This window comes from Balaenoptera borealis (genome assembly GCF_965194805.1).
Source record: "Balaenoptera borealis genome assembly, chromosome: 19".
NCBI classification, from domain to species: domain Eukaryota; kingdom Metazoa; phylum Chordata; class Mammalia; order Artiodactyla; family Balaenopteridae; genus Balaenoptera; species Balaenoptera borealis.
This window is the reverse complement of record NC_138878.1, coordinates 49827773-49848465: the sequence shown is the minus strand read 5'-3', so window position 1 is coordinate 49848465 and position 20693 is coordinate 49827773.

Here is a 20693-nt window from a genome sequence, read left to right as displayed (position 1 = left end):
GCATGTTCTGAGAATCGCTTCCTCCTTGGTCTCTCCATTTGAAGGATGTTGTTTTACCTCTTCTGGGTCTGTGTCCAACTGAACTGTCTTCCCCGTTCATCCACCCATGTATAATCGGCTTATCCAGCCTACAAACACATTTTGAGGACCCACTGTGAGTACAAAGACTTGGGAGGCATTTTACTTTCTTCCTGTTTATTTAGGTGAAGGCTGGCAAAGAATATGGATTTATTCAATTAAATATTTCTTCCTCTGACTTTATTATTTTTGGCTAAGTAATGAATTTGGCTGAAGCTTCAGTCTTCTTAGGAAAGGTTGGTCCAGTTAGAGAACAAGGGCATGAGGCCCAATTCCTAGAGGTATTAGATATTCCTTTCTTTCTTTCCTTCCTTCCTTCCTTCCTCCCTCCCCCCTCCCCCTCCCTGCTTTCTTTTTCTTTCTTTCTTTCTTTCTTTCTTTCTTTCTTTCTTTCTTTCTTTCTTTCTTTCTTTCTTTCTTTCTTTCCTTTCTTTGTTTTTCTTTCTCTTTCTTTTCTTTCTTTCTTTTTCTTTCTTTTCTTTCTTTCTTTTCTTTCTTTCTCTCTTTCTTCCCCTTCCTGCCTTCCTTCATTCCTTCCTTCTTTCTCCTTCCTTCCTTCCTTCCTCCCTTCCTTCCTCCCTCCCTCCCTACCTTTCTGTCTTTCTCAGCTTTTCCAACAGAGAAGCTGGATTGAAAACTTTCAGACTTGGTTTTGTAATCCAGCAGCTGGAAACTGTTGCCCTCCCTGACCCAGAATTCTTCTCAATGCCTGCATCCTGGCTTCTGCTCCAGCATATCAGCCCTAATGCTACACGGACATAGGGCGGTCAGGGATGGCCCTCTCACCGGGCTGCAGACAAGAAACCTATGTCCTTGTGCCCAGCTGTGTGAGCATGGAAGCAGGGACAATGGCACAGAAGGCAAGAGGCTTTCAGGGTTCACATTGCGAAGACCAGAGACACCTTTCCTGGGAAGAGCCCTGACAAACCTTCCCTGGTATGGGCACAGCGTCCCTGGGAGGCCACAGGATGCAAGGCACAAGCTTTCATTGATCACAGCCCTTATGATACTCCCAGAATTGTGCTGTCTCGGAAACCATTGAAACTGGTGAGAAGAGAGTACAGCATTTGACAACGGTTGTTTTGTTTTAAGACACACGCATTAAAAATACATCTGAAATCCAGGGCACAAGGAATCCAAATAATGTTATTAAATTTCTCGTTGAAGAAGGGCCTGCAGGACAGCTGGCTCCGCTCTTTTACGAAAAACTTGCAGAACTCGACTTGTTGCACAAACAAAGCATATTCAGTTTTTTTTTTCTTCTCCCTCTCTCTTGTTCTCTTTTTTTGCATTTTCCACTTTCCTATTTCTCCCGAGGAGACAAACAAATCTCTGAAGGACTATTAAGTTGCAAATATACCGGAGCCAAAAATAGAAGATGGAGCCTTATAAACATTTTGCATATTTTGGTGTAATTTGTTGAAAATAGTAGAAAATATGCTCACAGTTGGCATCTAGAATGCAAATATTAGGCATACAGTCCCCTGATACATTATGGTTTTTCAGCAGTATAGTGCGGGCTCGTCCAATAGCTATTGTGTGACTTCGTAGTTTGTTGGAATGTGAATAATATTGGTGACTTGTTTGTACAGTATATTAGGGAGATACATGTCTTCAAGTGATATTAGCTCCTCTGGAGATTCCAAGGGATGAAAGCTGAGATTGGAACTCGGGGGAAAAACAGATGCATATATTTTTAACATCACTTACGCTACTTGCTTTCCTGCGCTATTTCCTTAGAGTAAAAAACCGGGGTGGGGATCAAAGCGTGCAGGGGCCTTGTGGATGCACGGCCCTCTCCTTTCATGTTCCAGAACACGGGGTTAAGTGGAGAGGCTGTAAGTGAGAAAACTTGCAGCTCGTGTGTGAGCTGGTGCACGTCTCTCCCACCCGGAGGCTGACTGGTTTTACGGCTGATGGTAAATCCGTCTTCTCTCTCCTCTGACAGGTGAGGAGACATCTTCCCGTGCATGGGGCTTCCCACCGTACATCTGGCACCCACCTCACAGGTGAACCTTCCCGCTCCTAAATGATGACTGGTAAGAAAAACAAGATGTCTTTCTCGGTTATAAATTTAACTCTTCTATGATTAGTCTGGGCAATTAGGACACCCCTGGGGTTGAGTCTATGGCGGAGGCACAGGCTGGAAGTCTGATTAGCTCAAGTCTCTTGATGCTTGTTCCTGGTAGTAAATGCCTGGCACATATAGTATTGATTTCCATTTAGATATCTTAATGTTTCCAGACAATCCCGGCAGATGTGGGCTGAACTCAGATCTGCGGGAGCGCCGGTCTGCAATCTGCAAACATTTTTCTTGCCACTTTGTTTCATTTTTCCTAAACTTAACTGATTTGGAATCCGGAGATATAAATGAAAAATACTGAGCTGGCCTATCAATCACGGCATGCACAAACATTGCCACTGCCCTTTCCTAACATCCTATTACCACCGGGTAGTTGGCTAGTCAAACAGGAATAAAAATTACACTGCAAACATCATAAGTTAGGCTTGATTTGTTGAGCAAGTAGCCTGACAATTCGGTAAGAGTTATATACCTCAGCTTCGCTGAAAATCAGGCTTGTTATGGCTCTGGTACGTCTATAAAGATTGTTCATTTCATATAAAACAGCTACCTGCACTGAACGCCTTGGAAGGAAGAATGATGCTGGTTATAAATATAGAGGAAAATCTATTTGTCTGCCCCTTCATGCCGTTAGCAAGTCACATGGAGGGGCCCTTTGGTGTTTCTCGGCAGCAGGGGGAGATCTCTGCGGCCACCTTCCCCTCTGCCAGGCTGGCGTGGGTTGAAGCACAGCATCCCTCTCTGTCATATGAGATAAAGCAGTGAAGTGTGACCAGTGCCACCAACTTGCTCTCTGCCCACCAGGGGGATGCTAGTGATATTGAAAAACTAGACGGCATTGCATTTAAACCAAACATGAGGGGGAGGCTGTCTGTTGGCCGGCTGGGCTGGATAACAGTTAACGTCAGAAAAGATAAATAGAAATTATTAGAATGGGTTTGGAAGGGATTTTTTATAGGGCAGGGTTGTATTCGTTTAAAGATACATTATTGGACTGTTATATCTGATTTCAAGCTGCTGGGTAATTAAAATGATTAACATCCCTTACTCATAGAGTTCAATTCATTAAAGTTTTAAGCACCCTTTGTGCTCAGAATGGAGGGATGGAACATCCACGTTGACTCACGCCAGGGATCTGTCAATTCTGCCCTGTGTTTATCGTCACTGATCTTGCAAGCCACTGCGTCCATTTCTAAGCTGCAGGCGCACGTTGGGTAGAAAGCATCGGCCATAAACACTCACCCCGTAGAATCCCTGGTTCAGAGAGAGGAAGGGAAAGGAAATAGAGAAAATCTTGCTAAGAATTCTCATCCAGGTTCTTCTCACAGGCAATTGGTTCTTTCCAGCTGCCGGTGCCTGGGGAACCGTTCCTTTTGGGGGCTCAGCAGTTGTGACCCAAACACGTGGCTAGCCCTCAGGTACACAGTGTCCGCAGAGGGGTTGAGCAGGGCACTTGCATCTTGCAAACAGGCTGAAACATGCAGTGGACACAATTCTCATTATTATCCCAATTTAAATGTGCTCAAAATATTGTTTCCTGCGTTGTATTTCTTATTTTTACACTTATAAAGTAGCCAGCAGAGTCTTGGTGAATAAATGGGACATTTGTAAGAGCCCACTCATGTGATGGCAGAATAAAAATGCTATTGTCTTTAGAGTATACTCATTCTTGCCACCTTGCTCCCCAGTGTTTGGGGAGGGAATGACATAATACTATTTACTAGCCTCCTACATAAACTTTGACAATTAGTAATAGTGATTTGCAAGACTGCTTAAGACACAAACTTAATTTTTTAAAAAAATTATTTATTTATTTATTTATTTTTGGCTGTGTTGGATCTTCGTTTCTGTGCGAGGGCTTTCTCTAGTTGTGGCAAGCGGGGGCCACTCTTCATCGCGGTGCGCAGGTCTCTCACCATCGCGGGCTCTCTTGTTGCGGAGCACAGGCTCCAGACGCGCAGGCTCAGGAGTTGTGGCTCACGGGCCTAGTTGCTCCGCGGCATGTGGGATCTTCCCAGACCAGGGCTCGAACCCGTGTCCCCTGCATCGGCAGGCAGATTCTCAACCACTGCGCCACCAGGGAAGCCCCAAACTTAATTTTTTTAAGGCAAAGATATGGCTTGGGATTTATCACTTTTTGGCAGATTCTGGGGGAAGTCAACACCAGTGCTGAGCCCGGCTGTGTGCAAGACAGTTAACCTCTGACCCTCAGTGTCCTCATCTGTAGAACAGAGACAAAAATGTCTTCTTTATAGGAGTATAAGGATTGGACAGTATTATAAGTATAGATGCCTAGTAGGATGCTTGTCCAGAATGGTGCTTAATGCATGATAGCCAATATTCTTAGCATCTATTATGATGTGAATAATAATATTACTATTTTATCCATATCTGAACATTGTAGACACTGAAAATCAAAAGGAAATATGCCAAATGTGGCCAGGCATTCCCAGCCAGGGGCCTCAGGAGCGTGGCCCATATGCTGAGCTGTCATTTTCTTAGCTGGTTAAGAATTCCCCAGCCGTCTCCTTGCCCAGATCATTAGTTGACACGGAAACTTCTGGAAAGACTAGATACAGTCTATAATTCATCGTGTTAGTGTCAAAAAGCACATGTGAGAGAGAGACAGAGACAGACACAGAGAGACAGAGATCATAAATATTGCTGTACAAGTGGGTTTCAGGTCACCCTGTAGGGAAACTATAGGAAGAGAAGAATGTCAGCAGTCTGAAGAGGGTTCCCACACGTACTGGGATCCCAGGCCCAGTCTCCATGACTTTGCAAGTATTCTGCTTTCTCTGGAGTGGGGGTACCTGAGGCCACTGCCAGCCCACCCATGACTAATCATTCCCTGCCCTTTTTCCTGCATAGTGATCCTGTGTGAAGAGGTCTCCATCATATTGAGCCTTCCACTTTTCTTCAGGTAGGATGGCCTTACAGCACAACTGGCCCAGGACAGTCAAGGCTAATGCTTGTTTTCCTGGTCAAACAATGGCCCTTTCAATCTGCGAGTGATCCAGTGGGTGTGACAAGTTATACAACCACCCCAGGCCAATAAGGGGTTTAGGGCAGCAGGTATTTTAGGTGTTGCCCCAGGAAATGTGGAAGACCTCCCAAAATTACAGACCCGGAGTAGTGAGATCAAGGAGTTGGTCCCAAGTTTATCTGTGTGAAGCCAAGGCCATGTTCAAAGGGCAGAGACAGTAATGCATCCGCTCCCAGGTGTGAAATCCATGCTCCTCATAAGGAAAAAGGAACGTTAGAGAAAATGTCATTTTAAGTGTTTGTGACAAGTGTTTACTTCTGGGGAAAAGCTCATTTTCACTCTTAAGACCAACTTCCTGGTAAAGTTTAAAAAAAAAGTCAAGGCTCACATTCATTTGATGACTTGTTACTCAAGTGGTTCTGCTCTGAAATTCTTCACAATGGCTTTGGTGAGTTCAGATCAAAGTCTATAGTTATTACATCAGAACAACATTTCATTTGGACTTGGCAGTAATCTAAAGGAATATCAGAAATTAAGAAGAATGGAGCATAAGTAAACAATGGTTTTCTTTCACCCTTTGTTGAGAGGGACTTTTTGGTCTTGGGAAAGAATGTGGCTGTCCCATAGTGATGTCATTCTAATCAAAATCACAAAGCCTCACATGTTGTGTTTCCAAAGTCGGGTTTCCAAGTCGGGACACAATTGAGACAAGGCTGCATGGGTGGGTTGGTCATGGGGAGATTTGTCACCAGCAGCGTGAAGAATTTTTCCCATGATGTGTTCTCTCTACCTCTCTTTAGACACTTTTTTCCCACATTGTCTTAGAGTTACTTGTGGGGAGTAGGGTCCTTCCATGTATCATGGTATCTGGTCTCTGGTTCCCTGAACATCAGAGGGTATAAACTGGTGCCTACAGGGAAACAATCAGAAAACAAACAAATTTGATAGATGGCATTTAAAAAGACTTCAGATTAAAAGAATGGATATATGTATATGTATAACTGAATCACTTTGCTGTACACCTGAAACTAATGCAACATTGTAAATCAACTATACCACCAATATAAAATAAAAAATAAATTTAAAAAATGACTTCAGATCAAGCTGGAAATCTGTCTTCTTTGTGAAAATAAAAAGAAAGGGAGAGGAAGATAAAGCAATATTGGGTGTGCATTTCTGCAGAAAGGGTGGGGCCACCCTCTTTAAAGGGGCACTGCTCTCTATTTCCTTAAACCAGGGCTGCTGCTTTTGCTTACTTTCTCTGCCTGGCCCCTATAGGCACATAAGTTTGAAACCCTTGCTATACACTGTAGGTGCTTTATGAGTGCTTAACAAATAAATGAACACAGGCATCAACAAACGAACAAGAGAATAATGCAAGTCAGCTGCTGGTTGCTGGTGTCCGCTGGTGCGAGGTAAGGATACTGGAGTCTGGGCCAGCTAGCCCACTCAGAATGCAGTGCAGATGACACCAGCCCCAGCACTAGAGCACATGCTGAAAAACATCTGTTTGTGGCCCACCGGCACCCCTTGATCAATGCTACTGGTGACTAAGAGGGGAATGAAGATGACCCAGGCCAACCTTTCCCACTTCTAGGATAACGAACCCATTGGATGGGTTGTGTCACTACTGCTCCCTCACTCACACGAGTTCACTGAGCCCAGGCTGCACATTAACTGCCATTAGACATGGGTACAGAGATGCAGAGTGATGGCGCCCACCCCCATGAGCTGGTGGGTAAGGAGAGACTCTAAGTGATGGAAATCACAGAGTCTGCAGCTGACTCTCCATGTGCCCATCCACATTCACTCTTCCTCTCTACTCTGGTCTCAGCCCCAGGAGGCGGATGTGTATGCATTATATCAAGGGGTCCCAGGTCATTTGGATTCTGGTTGGGTTCTGACAGAGGGGAGCCCTGGTAGGAGACTGGAGGGAGTCTGAGGTCAGAGTATTTAATCTGCTGGGTTCCTCCCTCTGTGGTTGCCTGAAGGTCTCTGCTCTTCTCAAAACAATGCGGGATTCTCTTTCTAGGCCCCAGGGACCTCTCCTTCTCTCCTTCCTTTAGGTCCAGACACTGGTTCCTACACCATCCCTTGAGGTTCTCCTACAGGCACTTCTCACCTTGTAGCGGGCCCCTTTGTAGTTAAACGCTCCCTGGAGAATCCTCACAGAGCATACCATCTGTTTGCTGCTGGGACACTGACTGAGAGGAGGTCACGGGGGGAGGTGAAGAGGCAAAATGCCTGTGCAGCATCTGAGGAAATAGCAGGGATGGGATGAGGGAAAGGATGGAGAAAGCAGTATGGTGCCAAGGTGCGAAGCCAGGGCAGGGAGAGTGCAGATATAGGTCGATTTCTTCTAAAATGAAGAGGATCAAAAGAGTGATAGGTACTGTGACTGGAAAGTCAGGCTGGGCTTGTTTGTAGAGGGACTGGTTTCTAAGTTAATGGGTTTCATGTTGTTCACTATGAGTGGGGTAGTCCCAGAAGACTTTTGGTCAGGGAGATGAAATAACTGGAGCTCACATTTTGATAGGGAAGATAAAAACCAAAAAAACCTCCAAGTGTGCATTTAGCATGAGGTTTCCTTTCAAATAGCCAAAGGAATGTAAATATAGGAAAAATTCTGTGCTCATATTGGAAACTTGGAAAGGTAGCCAGTCATATTACAACGTTTTGAGAAAATTTCTATGAAATATAGAGCAAAAAGCACCAGACCAAGGGGAAGACCTGTCCACAGATGGCTGCATGCAAATGAGCAAATTACCTGGAAGGAGATTTAGTAGGGTCCCACTAGGGGAGGGGATGCCATGGGACTGAGAGGCTAGAAGCCTGGTGTCCATCCAGGTTCCTAGCAGCACAGACAGCCTGGGAGAAGGAGATTGGAATTAGATTCCAGTCTGACTACTGCTTATCGATATGGTTGGGCAATCTACTTGGTATCTCAGTTTCATCATCTGTGAAATGGAGTTAATCATGATCCCAACCTAATAGGCTTGAGTGAAGATCCATTGAGGTGATCCTTGTAGAGCATGCAGAACAGAACCTGGCCGAGGGGAAGAGCTCAGTGCATGCTGGGTGGGGTTGATAATACCTGTGCTTCTGGTAGTGTGCTAAGACTGAGAATCCCATTCTCATCTTTATTCCCAAATCCAAGAGTGAGAAGACAGTTTCCTATGAAAGGAATAAAGAGCTGAACATAATTGAGAGGACCAATAAAGAGACAAATTCAGGGGTTAAGTCCAGGAGAGTCAAATTACATATGCTAACAATTCTAGCAGGAAATGGCATAGAGATACACACACACATACAAGATAAAGAAAGAAAGAAAGAAAGAAAGAAAGAAAGAAAGAAAGAAAGAAAGAAAGAAAGAAAGAAAGAAGAAAGAAAGAAAGAAAGAAGAAAGAAAGAAAGAAGAAAGAAAGAAAGAAAGAAAGAAAGAGTCTTTGAGTTCAATAAAAACTTTACCTTATAGATGAAAGCATTCACTGAATACTGGTCATAATTAACTGAATAGAGTCCCATGGAGATAGCACCTCATGACATTTTTTAAACTTCAAGGCTAGACAAAATAAGTTAGAAAGCAGTAGGAAGGCAGGTGGGGAATCAAATTGCTATCTGAATTTTCTTCTGTAACACCAAATGACAGGAGCTCAACAGATATGCTTACAGAGATTTGGAGAAAGACAGTGCCTCAATAATGATACCTAAGAAGGTGAGTAGACAAATCCAGAAGATATGGCATTTGTCCCAATCCATTCAACCACCCACCCTCAGAAAAGGGGCTTCTTCTAGATTAGAAGTGATTTAAGGGAATAACCACCTGGATTGCATTTAATTGAGGCAATCCATCTGTAAAGGACAATCAGGGAAATTTGAGTACAGTCTGGGCACTAGATGACATAATTTAATGAAAAGATGGACACTTATTTACAGAATAAAACCATGTTATAAAACAATGTGCACAGGATGATTTTACTTTGATAAACATACATATCCATGTATGTGTATAGAAAAAGATCTGCGAAGACATAGTCTAAGCTGTTAACAGTGAAAAAATTATGATTTTTGTTTTCTTTTACTTATCTATATTTTCTAATTTTCTACACTGTACATATACTGCCTTTATAAAAATGAAAGGTATTTTGAATTGAAAACGCAATTCTACATTCTCTTAACCTCTCATTCCTGAGGCAAGCTTGTCAATTTTGAAACATGAAAAAAGTACTTAGAAAGTATACCACCCATGTGCCCTTCATTTAAAAAATACTCAAACTGACTAATTTGTGGATGTTGAACAATCCTTGCATCCCTGGAAATAAATTCCACTTGATCGTGGTGCATGATCCTTTTAATGTGTTGTTGAATTTGGCTTGCCAATGATTTGTTGAGGATTTTTTTGCATCTACGTTCGTCAGGGATATCGGCCTGTAATTTTCTTTTTTGTGGAGTCCTTGCCTGTTTTTCTTTTTTAATCAAGCTAATGCTAGCCTCATAAAATGAATTTGGAAGAGTTCCCTCTTATATTTTTTGGAAGAATTTGAGAAGAATTCACTAGTGAAGCCATTTGGTCCTAGACTTTTGTTTTTTGGGAGGTTTTTGATTACTAATTCAATCAATCTGGTCCAATTTTCTATTTCATTATGATTAAGTCTTGGTTTGGTGTATGTTTCTAGGAATTTGTCTATTTCTTCTGGGTTGTCCAATTTGTTAGTGTACAATTGTTCATAGTAGTCTCTTATGATCCTTTGTAGTTCTGTGGTATCAGGTGTAGCATCTCCTCTTTCATTTCTGGCTTTACTTATTTGACTCCTCTCTTTTTTTTCTTGGTGAGTCTAAAGGCTTGTCACTTTTGTTTATCTTTTCAAAGAACAAGCATGTAGTTTCAATGATCTTTTCTATTGTCTTTTTAGTCTCTATTTCATTTGTTTCTAATTAAGTCTATACAATTGTGGTAAATTATAGTGGTAACTATAAAGCAAAATGCAATTAATGCTCAAAACATAAAGTTTAACAATTGCTAAAAACTACAATAGTTTGGGCCTAAATATTTCTAATTGTATTAATAAAACTAGAAAGAGTGCAAGGGAACAATATTAATCTCCTCATTTAACAAAAAGGTACCAACAATTATAAAAATAAAGGTGGTTAAGTTGTCTTTGTTGTTGTTTTATGTTTAACTTCATTGAAATATAACATACATGCAGAAAGTCATTGTACGTTCAGCTTAGTGAATTTTCACAAACTGAAAATTTGGTGTAACAACCACCAAGATCAATATGAAGATCATGGCTAGACCCCAGAGGATACCTCTTGCTCCATTCCATTTACTGTCACACCCCCAAGGGTAATCACTGGGCTTTTACTTACATAAATTGAGTCACATAGTATGCATTCTTTCTTCTGACTTCTACATCTTAAAATTATGTTTCTGAGATGTATTCAGAAAGAGTTGTTGTAGATCATCCATTTTCTTTACTATGTAGCATTTCAGTATGTGACTGCATCACAATTTACTTATCAATTTTACCGTTGATGGCATTTAAGGAGTTTCTAGGTTTTGACTAATATGAATGGCACTACCATGGATATTATAGCACATGGTTTTTGTTAAAAAATATGTATGCATTTTTGGTGAGTATGGACTTAGGAGTGGGTATCTGTGTCAAAGAAACACACATGCTCAGGTTTAGTAGATACTGACAGTTTTCCAGATAGTTTGTACACCACCAAGAGAAGTGCATGAGAGTTCCAGTTGTTCTATATCTATTGGTATTTTCCATCTTTTCCATTTTAGCCGTTCTGAATGGTTAGTGCACTGAACTGTAATTTTAGTTTACATTTCCTTGATAACTAACTTGACACATTTTCATGTGCTTATTGACCATTTTGAGATTTTCTTTTGTGAAGTATCTGTTCATGTCTTTGACCTATTTTTCTATTTAAAAAATCTTTTTCTTATTAATTTGTAGGAGTTCTATGTACATATTTTGATAAGATAATTTTTTCTGGAGATTGTGTGTGTGTGTGTGTGTGTGTGTGTGTGTGTGTGTGTGTGTGTATTTTTCCTCTACAATGCTGTGGTTGGCCTTTTTACTCTCTTTTTTTGTGTCCTATTTAAGAATCTTTGTGTACTTCACACACCTACAAGATGTTTTCCTCTTAAAGTTCTAGTGTTTAACATTTTACATTTAGAGCTGCAGTGCATTGGGGAATTGATTTTTGTGTGTGGTGTGAGATAGCAGTGAAGAAGTACTTTTTCTCATGGATATTCAATCCACCTAACATCATTTATTTAAAAGACTGCTCTACAGAGTCAACTTTTCATAAATTAAATGACTAAACATTGTGTGGTTTCTAGACTCTTTATTCTATTCCATTGAGGTTTTTTTTGACTTTTCTTACATCAAGATCACACAGTCTTATTGATTATAGCTTTATAGTGAGTTTTCATAGCTGGTAGTGTGGGTCCTTCAGCTTTACTTTTCTTTCCAATTGCCTTGGCTATTTGACTTTTCATAAGAATTTAAGAATCAGCTTATAAAATTACACACACTCAGAATCATACTTGGATTTTGATTGGTATTATAGCAAATTTATAGAACAATTTTAACATTGTGTAGTTTTCAGCGGAGACGTCTTGTGCATTTTCTGTTAGATGTATTTCTAGATATTTGTTGCCCTTTGATGCTAATGTAAATGTTAATGATTCTTAAATTTTTATTTTCTCTATGTTTTTTGCTGGTATACAGAAATAAAATTGGTTTTTGTCTATTTCCTGATCTCCAGCACCTTTGTTAAGTTCTCTATTAATTCTAATTGTCTATAGGTTCTTTTGGATATTCTTTTTACACAATCATGTCATCAGAAAATAATGGTATTTTTTTCCTTTATAATCTAGTTGTCTTCTATTTATTTTTCTTGCTTTATTGCACTAGCTAGAACTTACAGTAAAATGTTGGGTAGAAGTGGTGAAATTGAACATCCTTGTTTTATTTATGATCTCAAGGAGAAAAATTCTCAGTTTTAATCATCAAATATATATTTACTATAGGCATGTTTATATGTATGTATGTATATATTTGTGGGGTTGTTTTTGGGGGGGGAATTACCAGGGTTTTTTTTTTTTTAATTAATTTATTTATTTTTGGCTGTGTTGGGTCTTTGTTTCTGTGCGAGGGTTTTCTCCAGTTGTGGCAAGTGGGGGCCACTCTTCATCGCGGTGTGCGGGCCTCTCACTATCGCGGCCTCTCTTGTTGTGGAGCACAGGCTCCAGACGTGCAGGCTCAGTAATTGTGGCTCACGGGCCTAGTTGCTCCGCAGCATGTGGGATCTTCCCAGACCAGGGCTCGAACCCACGTCCCCTGCATTGGCAGGCAGACTCTCAACCACTGCGCCACCAGGGAAGCCCCTATATTTGTGGTTTTGATTTAAATTTCCCTAATGACTAGTGATGTTGAGCATATTTTCATGTACCTGTTGGCCATTTGTATGTCTTCTTTGGAAAAAGGTATATTCAAGTTCTCTGCCCATTTTTTAATTGCATTGTTTGGGATTTTTTTGCCATGGAGTTGTATGAGTTCCTTATATTTTTTTATATTAAGCACTTATAAGATAGGTGGTTTGCAAATATTTTCTCCCATTCTGTATGTTGCCTTTTCTTTTTGTTGATTTTTTTTTTTTCTGTGGTGGTGAAGAAACTTTTTAGTTTGATGTAGTCCCACTTGTTTATTTGTGTTTTTGTTGCTTGTGCTTTTGGTGTCATATCAAAGAAAATTGTTGCCAAAACCAATTTCAAGGAGATTTTCCCTGATGTTTTATTCTATTAGCTTTCCAGTTTTAGGTCTTATATTTAACTCTTTAATCCATTTCAAGTTAATTTTTGTGAGTGATGTAACATAGGGGTCCAATTTCATTCTTTTGCACATGCATATGCAGTTATCCCAATACCATTTATTGAAGAGACTATCTTTCCCTATCACATAATGTTGGCTCCCTTCTCAAATATTAGTTGACTGTAGAAGCACGAGTTTATTTCTGGGCTCTTGATTCTGTTGCATTGGCCTATGTGTCTTTTTTTTTTTGCCAGTACCATACTGTTTTGGTTACTATAACTCTGTAATAAAGTTATAAAGTTTGAAAGTTGGAATTGTGATGCCTCTAGCTTTGTTCTTTATTAGGATTGCTTTGGCTATTAGGATTGCTTTGGCTATTTGGGGTCTTCTGTGGTTCCATATAAATATTAGAATTAAAAAAATGCTATTTGAATTTTAATAGGAATTACATTGATCTATAGATGGCTTTGGGTAGTATAGATATTTTAACAATATTAACTCTTATAATTGATGAACACAGGGTATCTTTCCATTTATTTGTTTCTTCCATTTCTTTCATCAATGTCTTGTAATTTTTGGTGTACAGATCTTTCACCTCCTTGGTTAAATATGTTCCTAAATATTTAAAATTTTTGATGCTATTGTAAATGGTATTTTTCTTTGTTTCTTTTTCAGATAGTGTATAGAAATGCAACTCATTTTTATGTTGATTTTATATCCTACAACTTTACTGAACTTGTTGGTTAGTTCTAACAGTTGTTTTGGTAGAGTCTAGAATTTTCTATATATAAGATCATATCAGGCTTCCCTGGTGGTGCAGTGGTTAAGAATCTGCTTGCCAATGCAGGAGACATGGGTTCAAGCCCTGGTCCGGGAAGATCCCACATGTCTCGGAGCAACTAAGCCCGTGTGCCACAACTACTGAGCCTGTGCTCTAGAGCCTGCAAGCCACAACTACTGAAGCCTGCATGCCTGGAGCCCGTGCTTCGCAACAAGAGAAGCCACCACAATGAGAAGCCCATGCTCTGCAACAAAGAGTAGCCCTCGCTCACTGCAACTAGAGGAAGCCTGCAGGTAGCAACAAAGACCCAACACAGCCAAAAATAGACAAATAAAAAATAAATAAGGGACTTCCCTGGTGGCACAGTGGTTTAGAATCCGCCTGCCCATGCAGGGAACACGGGTTCGAGCCCTGGTCCGGGAGGATCCCACATGCCGCAGAGCAGCTGGGCCTGCGGGCCACAACTGCTGAGCCCGCGCACCTGGAGCCCACGCTCCACAGCAAGAGAAGCCACCGCCATGAGAGGCCCATGCACCGCAACGAAGAGTGGCCCCTGCTCGCCACAACTGGAGAGAGCCCATGCGCAGCAACGAAGACCCAATGCAGCCAAAAATAAATAAATAAATAGAAAAAAAAATGTATTAAAAAAAAAAAAGACTTCTGTCACCAACTTTGTTAAAAAAATAAAAAAATAAATAAATAAAAATTTAAAAAAAGATCATATCATCTGCAAATAGAAACAATTTTACTTTTCCTTTCTGATTTGAATGTCTTTATTTTTTTCTTACCTAATTGCTCTGGCTAGTACTATGTTGAATGGGTGTGGTGAAAGTGAATACATTTGTCTTGTTCCTGATCTTAGAGGAGAAGCTTTCAACCCATCACCATTTGTAGGCATGTTTTTCAATCAGTATTCTTCATCAGGTTAAAAAAGATCTATTGTTAGTTTGCTAAGAGTATTTTTTTAAAAATATTGAATGAATACTGCATTTCTATCTTTCTTATTTCCCTTCTTTTAATTCAAAGGTAATGACTTGTAGAATAAACAAAGAAGCAAACAGTTTGTATATCTAAATAGTTAGAGAAAATAAGATGCAAAAAATTTATAATAGCTTGAATTGTGCTTGTTCTTTTCACTTCTGAATATTAGATCTAATATGTGGTAGTTGCTCAATAAATATTTGTTGAGCAGATGAATGGGATTGAACTCCTTCACGGATCAAAAAATAAATTGAAATTAAAGTTTTTTCCACTTAGGAGAAACACAAAGGTAAATTTTTAGAGAACATATAAGAATAAAGGTATTAGCAGGGATATGTTAATAATATATAAACCAAAAGAGAGCTGCATTGACAGTATTAGAACCAGAAAAAGTAAAATGTAAGATAAAATAATTGAATAGAATATAGTTATCTTACCTTGATAAAAGGTTCACTTTATTGTGACGCTACAGTAGTCATGAACGTTTGTGCCCCAAATAACAGCATCTAAATATATAAAGCAATTTTAAAGTTGTTATTATAGTCAATAAAACCAAAATTATAGTGAAAGACTTACACAAAACATCCAGTCTTTGACAAGTCAAGAAGCGTATTAAATAAGGATATAGAAAAAATTATTATATAATTCATCTTTGCTATTATAAAATTAATCTTGATTTACTTGATAAATGTGTAGAACTTGTGAAAAATACACAAATGGTTTTAGTGTCTTTAAAATGATCATAGAACATTTAAGAATGTTTCATCCCAGGGAATTCCCTGGTATCCAGTGGTTAGGGCTCCGCGCTTTCACTGCAGGGGGCATGGGTTCGATCCCTGGTCAGGAACTAAGATCCCGCATGCCACGTGGCGTGGTCAAAAAAAAAAAGTTTCATCCTAGCGACCTAATACAGGGCTATGGCAGTGGATTCCATTAGCAGGAGTGGTTGCGATGAGCAAAAGATGAAGGGTGAAGAGGAAGTACATAGCTGGTTACACTTCGTGCTTTCTAAGATCCTGTGGTGATGAACAGATAGAAGTACAAACAAACAAACCAAAAACTACTATAGAAAGAGGAATAAAAGGGAGTAGGCAGCAGGGAGCAGGTCTTCAACCAGGAGGAAAACACATTCTGAATGATCATGAGTGGATAGGAGTAGGCTTGTGGATGACATAATTGGAGAACAGCGAAGAACAGGAGATGAAACAAGAGGGCTGCTGAGGAGGTGGGGCCTAGGTGGCCTTAGGGATCCCTGGTTCAGTATAGACTGTCAGTCAGAGGACAGCAGATGGAAGTTGGTCTAGAAACAGGGGTGTAACTGGAAGCAGTGCACAGCATAGGGAACTGGTTCATAACATGAGCCCTCCCTCACTTCTACATGCTGAGCTGAGTTAAGGTTGCTGGAATTTATTTCTAGGGGAGGGTTGAAGGATGGCTTTATACCAATCAACAACAAACAAATAAAAGGAATGTATGATCTGGGAAATGCTAAGTCTTCTTTGAATAATAATGTCTGGGACTAACTAAACTCTTCTCATTTTGGTAAGTATTATGGTCTTCTCTCCAACACCCTCCTCACCTAATCTAATGCCAGGCACACAAATTGCCCTGCCATTTCCTGCCTCTCAACTCCCAGTCAGAAATCACTCCGCAGTGAAGCAAGGAGGAACTTGTCTTGCTAATTCAACGCCAGAGGAAACTTACCCAACTATCATATCCTTATATGTGAATAGACAACCAAGGATCCCCGTGTGTGTGTGTGTGTGTGTGTGTGTGTGTGTGTGTGTGTGTAGCAGATAAAAGAGGAAGACCAAAATAAAAAGCAGGACAAAAAAATATACTCTAAAAACACATTCAACAACATTCAAGATGTTACATTCAAAGAACAAGAACAGTAGCTTAGGGAAAAGGATCACTCAGAAAACAAGAAATATCTTAGAGATTAAAAACATGATTGTAAAATAAAAGAAGCAATAAAAATTCTGGAAAGAGAAGAAAGTATAAAATAAGAGATAGAAGAAATAAAGGATCAATCCTCAAGAGGTCTAATCCCTGTTATTGGAAGTACTAATAGCGAAGAATAGAAGATGCTGAGACAGAAAAAAAAGGACAGGAAACAAGAGAAGAAACTTCCCCCAAAGGATAGTGGTCTTTATATTGAAAAAGTTCTCTGAGTACTCAGAACAGTAATGAAAAAGACATTGTAACTGGATTTATCACTGACAAATTTCAAGGCACCGGTAATATTGTACATAGAACAGGACTTGGAACACTGTAAACGCTCAGTAAGGGTTTGTTAATATCATTATCATAAAATTTTAAAGAAAGAGGAAAACGTCACCTCATAAGATAAGCAACACTGGATTATAGAAGATAATGCCTTCAATGTTTGCAGGAGAAAAAACAATTTGACCTGAAATTCCATACTCAGTTGGACCATCACTTGAAAGTGGAGGTTGGTTGAAGGGCTTAAGAAAGTTTATCGGCTAAGCACCCTTTTAGAAAATTAGCTTTACTGAAGTAAATTTACATATAATCCAAGTTTCCATATTTTATCTTGTAATTAATAAGTTTGATATATGCACGATCATGATTCAGAACTTTTCTGTCACTCCAAAAAGCTCTCTCCTGTCCCTTTGCAGCCACCCCCCTTTCCTCCACTCCTTTTCCTTTGCTAGAATTTCATGGATAGAGACTCATACAATATGTAGTCTTTTGTGGCTTCTTTCCTTTAGCATAATGTTTTTGAGACTCATCGATATTGTTTATCTAATATTGTGAGCAGCGCCTTCCTTTTTATTGCTGTATAGTATTCCATTGTATGTAGCACCCTGCGCTTACCTGCTCACTAGATGGGGCCATTCAGGTTGTTTCCAGCTTTTGAATTTTAAGAATAGAGCTTCTCTTAACATTTTTGTATTAGGTTTTATGTGAATTAATGGTTTTCTTTCCCTTGAGTAAACATCTAGGAGCAGAATAGCTGCATCATAGAGTAAGAGTATGTTTAACTTTCAGAGAAACTGCCAGCCTATTTTCCAAAGTGGCTGTACCATTTTGTATCTCCATCAGCAATGCACAAGAATTCCAGTTGCTTTACATTCTTGGCAGCACTTGGTACTTTTTAAAGTCATTCTAATAGGTGCATAATGGTGTCTCACTGTAGTTTTAGTTAGCATTTCCCTAAAGATGAATAATACTGAGCATCTTTTCACATGCTTATTTGTCACCTGTACATCTTCTTTTGTGAAATAGCTATCAAATATTTTGCTCATTTTTATTTTTTATCGCATTGTATAGTTTCTTTATATATTTTGGATACAAGTCCTTTCTCAGATACTGTTTTGCAAATGTTTTCTCCCATCTGTGCCTTGATTTTTCATTTTCATAATTGTGCCCTTTGAAGCACAAAAGTTATTTTTGTTTTCGGATTTTTTTTTTTTTAATTGAAGTATAGTTGATTTACAGTGTTGTGTTAGTTTCAGGTATGCAACAAAGTGATTCAGAAATATATATATATTCAGATTATTTCAGATTATTTTCCAACATAGGTTATTACAAGTTATTGAATATACTTCCCTATGTTATACGCTAAATCCTTGTTGCTTTTCTATTTTATGTATAGTAGTTTGTATCTGTTAATCCCATACTCCTAATTTCCCTCCCCTCCTCATTTTTCCCCTTTGGTAGCCATAAGTTTGTTTTCTATGTCTGTAGATCTGTTTCTGTTTTGTATATAGATTCATTTGTATTATATTTTTAGATTCCACGTATAAGTGATATCAGAGGCATAACCCTTTCAGACTTCAGACAATACTACAAAACTACAGTAATCAAAACAGTGTGGTATTGGCACCAAAACAGACATACAGATCAATGGAACTTTGTAAGAATGTCTTGTATATGATGTGAAATAAATTGCTCTATTATTTAAACAATTGATGCAAATTAATGAGACTCCATTTGACTTTAATGCTAGGCATATTCTTCTCTGAATGGCCCAGGAGTCATGACATTGATGTTCCGAGAAGGAAATGGAATTTTAGCATATTCCATGACCAGCACAGAATAGTTATATAGCAATAATACTGATTAATATTTTTCAGGTTTTAGGGTCAGCCTAAGGACAAAGTATGGAAGGCTTGACTGATTGCAGGATGAAAGTCTAAACATCACCTTCCTTGACAATGTAAAGTTACAAAGTAGTTAACTGAAGGCAGGTTGTGGAGGTATGTGTGTGGGTGGAGGGGGGAAGAAGATGTAGAAAGAAGAGTTAGGCCATGATGTCTTGACTTTACAAAGTGAGGACTCAAGATACAACATCAAACATTGATAAAACAGAAGTAGAACTTTTAGTATATTATTTAAATTTCTAAAGGTAACCAATCAAAAAACCAACAGTAATGAAATGAAAAAATATGGGGAAGAGAATAAGGCTGATATCTGAATGTGTTAAATTAATGTTTAGTGCTGATTGGTAATAAAGCACAGCCCTTAAGAACACATATTCTGTCTCATATATTGCTAGTGGGAATATAAAATATTGCAGCTGCTGTGGAAAACAGTTTGGCAATTCCTCAAAAGTTTAAACATAGACTTACCATATGACCCAGCAATTTTACTCCAAAGTATATACTCAAGAAATTTGAAAACATATGTTCACATAAAAACAAATGTTCATAGAAGTATTGTTCATAATAGCCCTACGATAGAAACAACCCAAATGCCCGTCAACTGATAATGGAAAAATAAAATATGGTATATCCATACAATGAAATATTATTCAGCCATAAAAAAGAATGAAGTACTGATACATGCTACAGCATGGATGAACCATAAAGCATGCTAAGTGAAAAAAGCTAGATACATATTGTATGATTCTATTTATAGGAAATGTCCAGGAGAGGCAAATACATAGAGACAGATAAGGGGAACATTGGGAGTGGGGGTTAGGACTTACTGCTGATGGGTACAGGTTTTTTTTAAGCAATGGAAATGTTCTGGAATTAGATAGTGGTGATGGTTGTACAATGCTGTGAATATACTAAAACTCACTGAATTGTATACTTTGAAGTGGCAAATTTTATGTTGGGTGAATTATATCTCAATGAAAAATAATTTAACAAAAGAGACTCTGGAATCTGGGTTGAAGAGTACTTCTGGGTTTACTCTCTGTGTGGCTTAGGACATGTTATTCAATCTCTGTGCCTCAGTTCCTTATTTGTATAAGGGGATAATATCTACCTCATAGATAGTTGTGGGGATTTAATGGCTTAATGTGTGTAAGATGCCTGCCACAGACAGCACTATACAAAAGACTGTTACATAAAGATTTTAAAAATAAGTGGGACACATCTATTAGAAGAGCCAAAATGGAACTCCGACCACACCAAATGCTAAGGAGACTATGGAGCAACAGGCATCCTCATTTACTGCTGTTGGGAATGCAAAATACAGACACTTTGGAAGACAATTTGTGGTTTCTTACAAAACTAAACATATTATTATACTAACATAAAATCCAGCAATGGCCTCCTTGGAATTTACCTTGAAATTTACTCCTTGGAATTGCACTCCTGGGAACTCAGACCACATCACATGCTAAGGAGAATATGGAGAAACAGGAACCCTCATTTATTGCTGTTGGGAATGCAAAGTACAGCCACTTTGGAAGACAATTCATGGTTTCTTACAAAACTAAACATATTATTATACTACCATATAATCCAGGAATTGCACTCCTTGGAATTTACTCAAGGGAGTTAAAGACTTATGTCTACACAAACACCTGAACATAGGTGTTTAAAGCAGCTTTATTCATAATTGCTAAACCTTGGAAACAACCAACATGACCTTCAGTAGGTGAATGGATAAACTGTTGTACATGCAGACAATGGAATATTAAGAAACTGCTAAAAAGAAATGAGCTATCAAGCCATGAAAAGATATAGA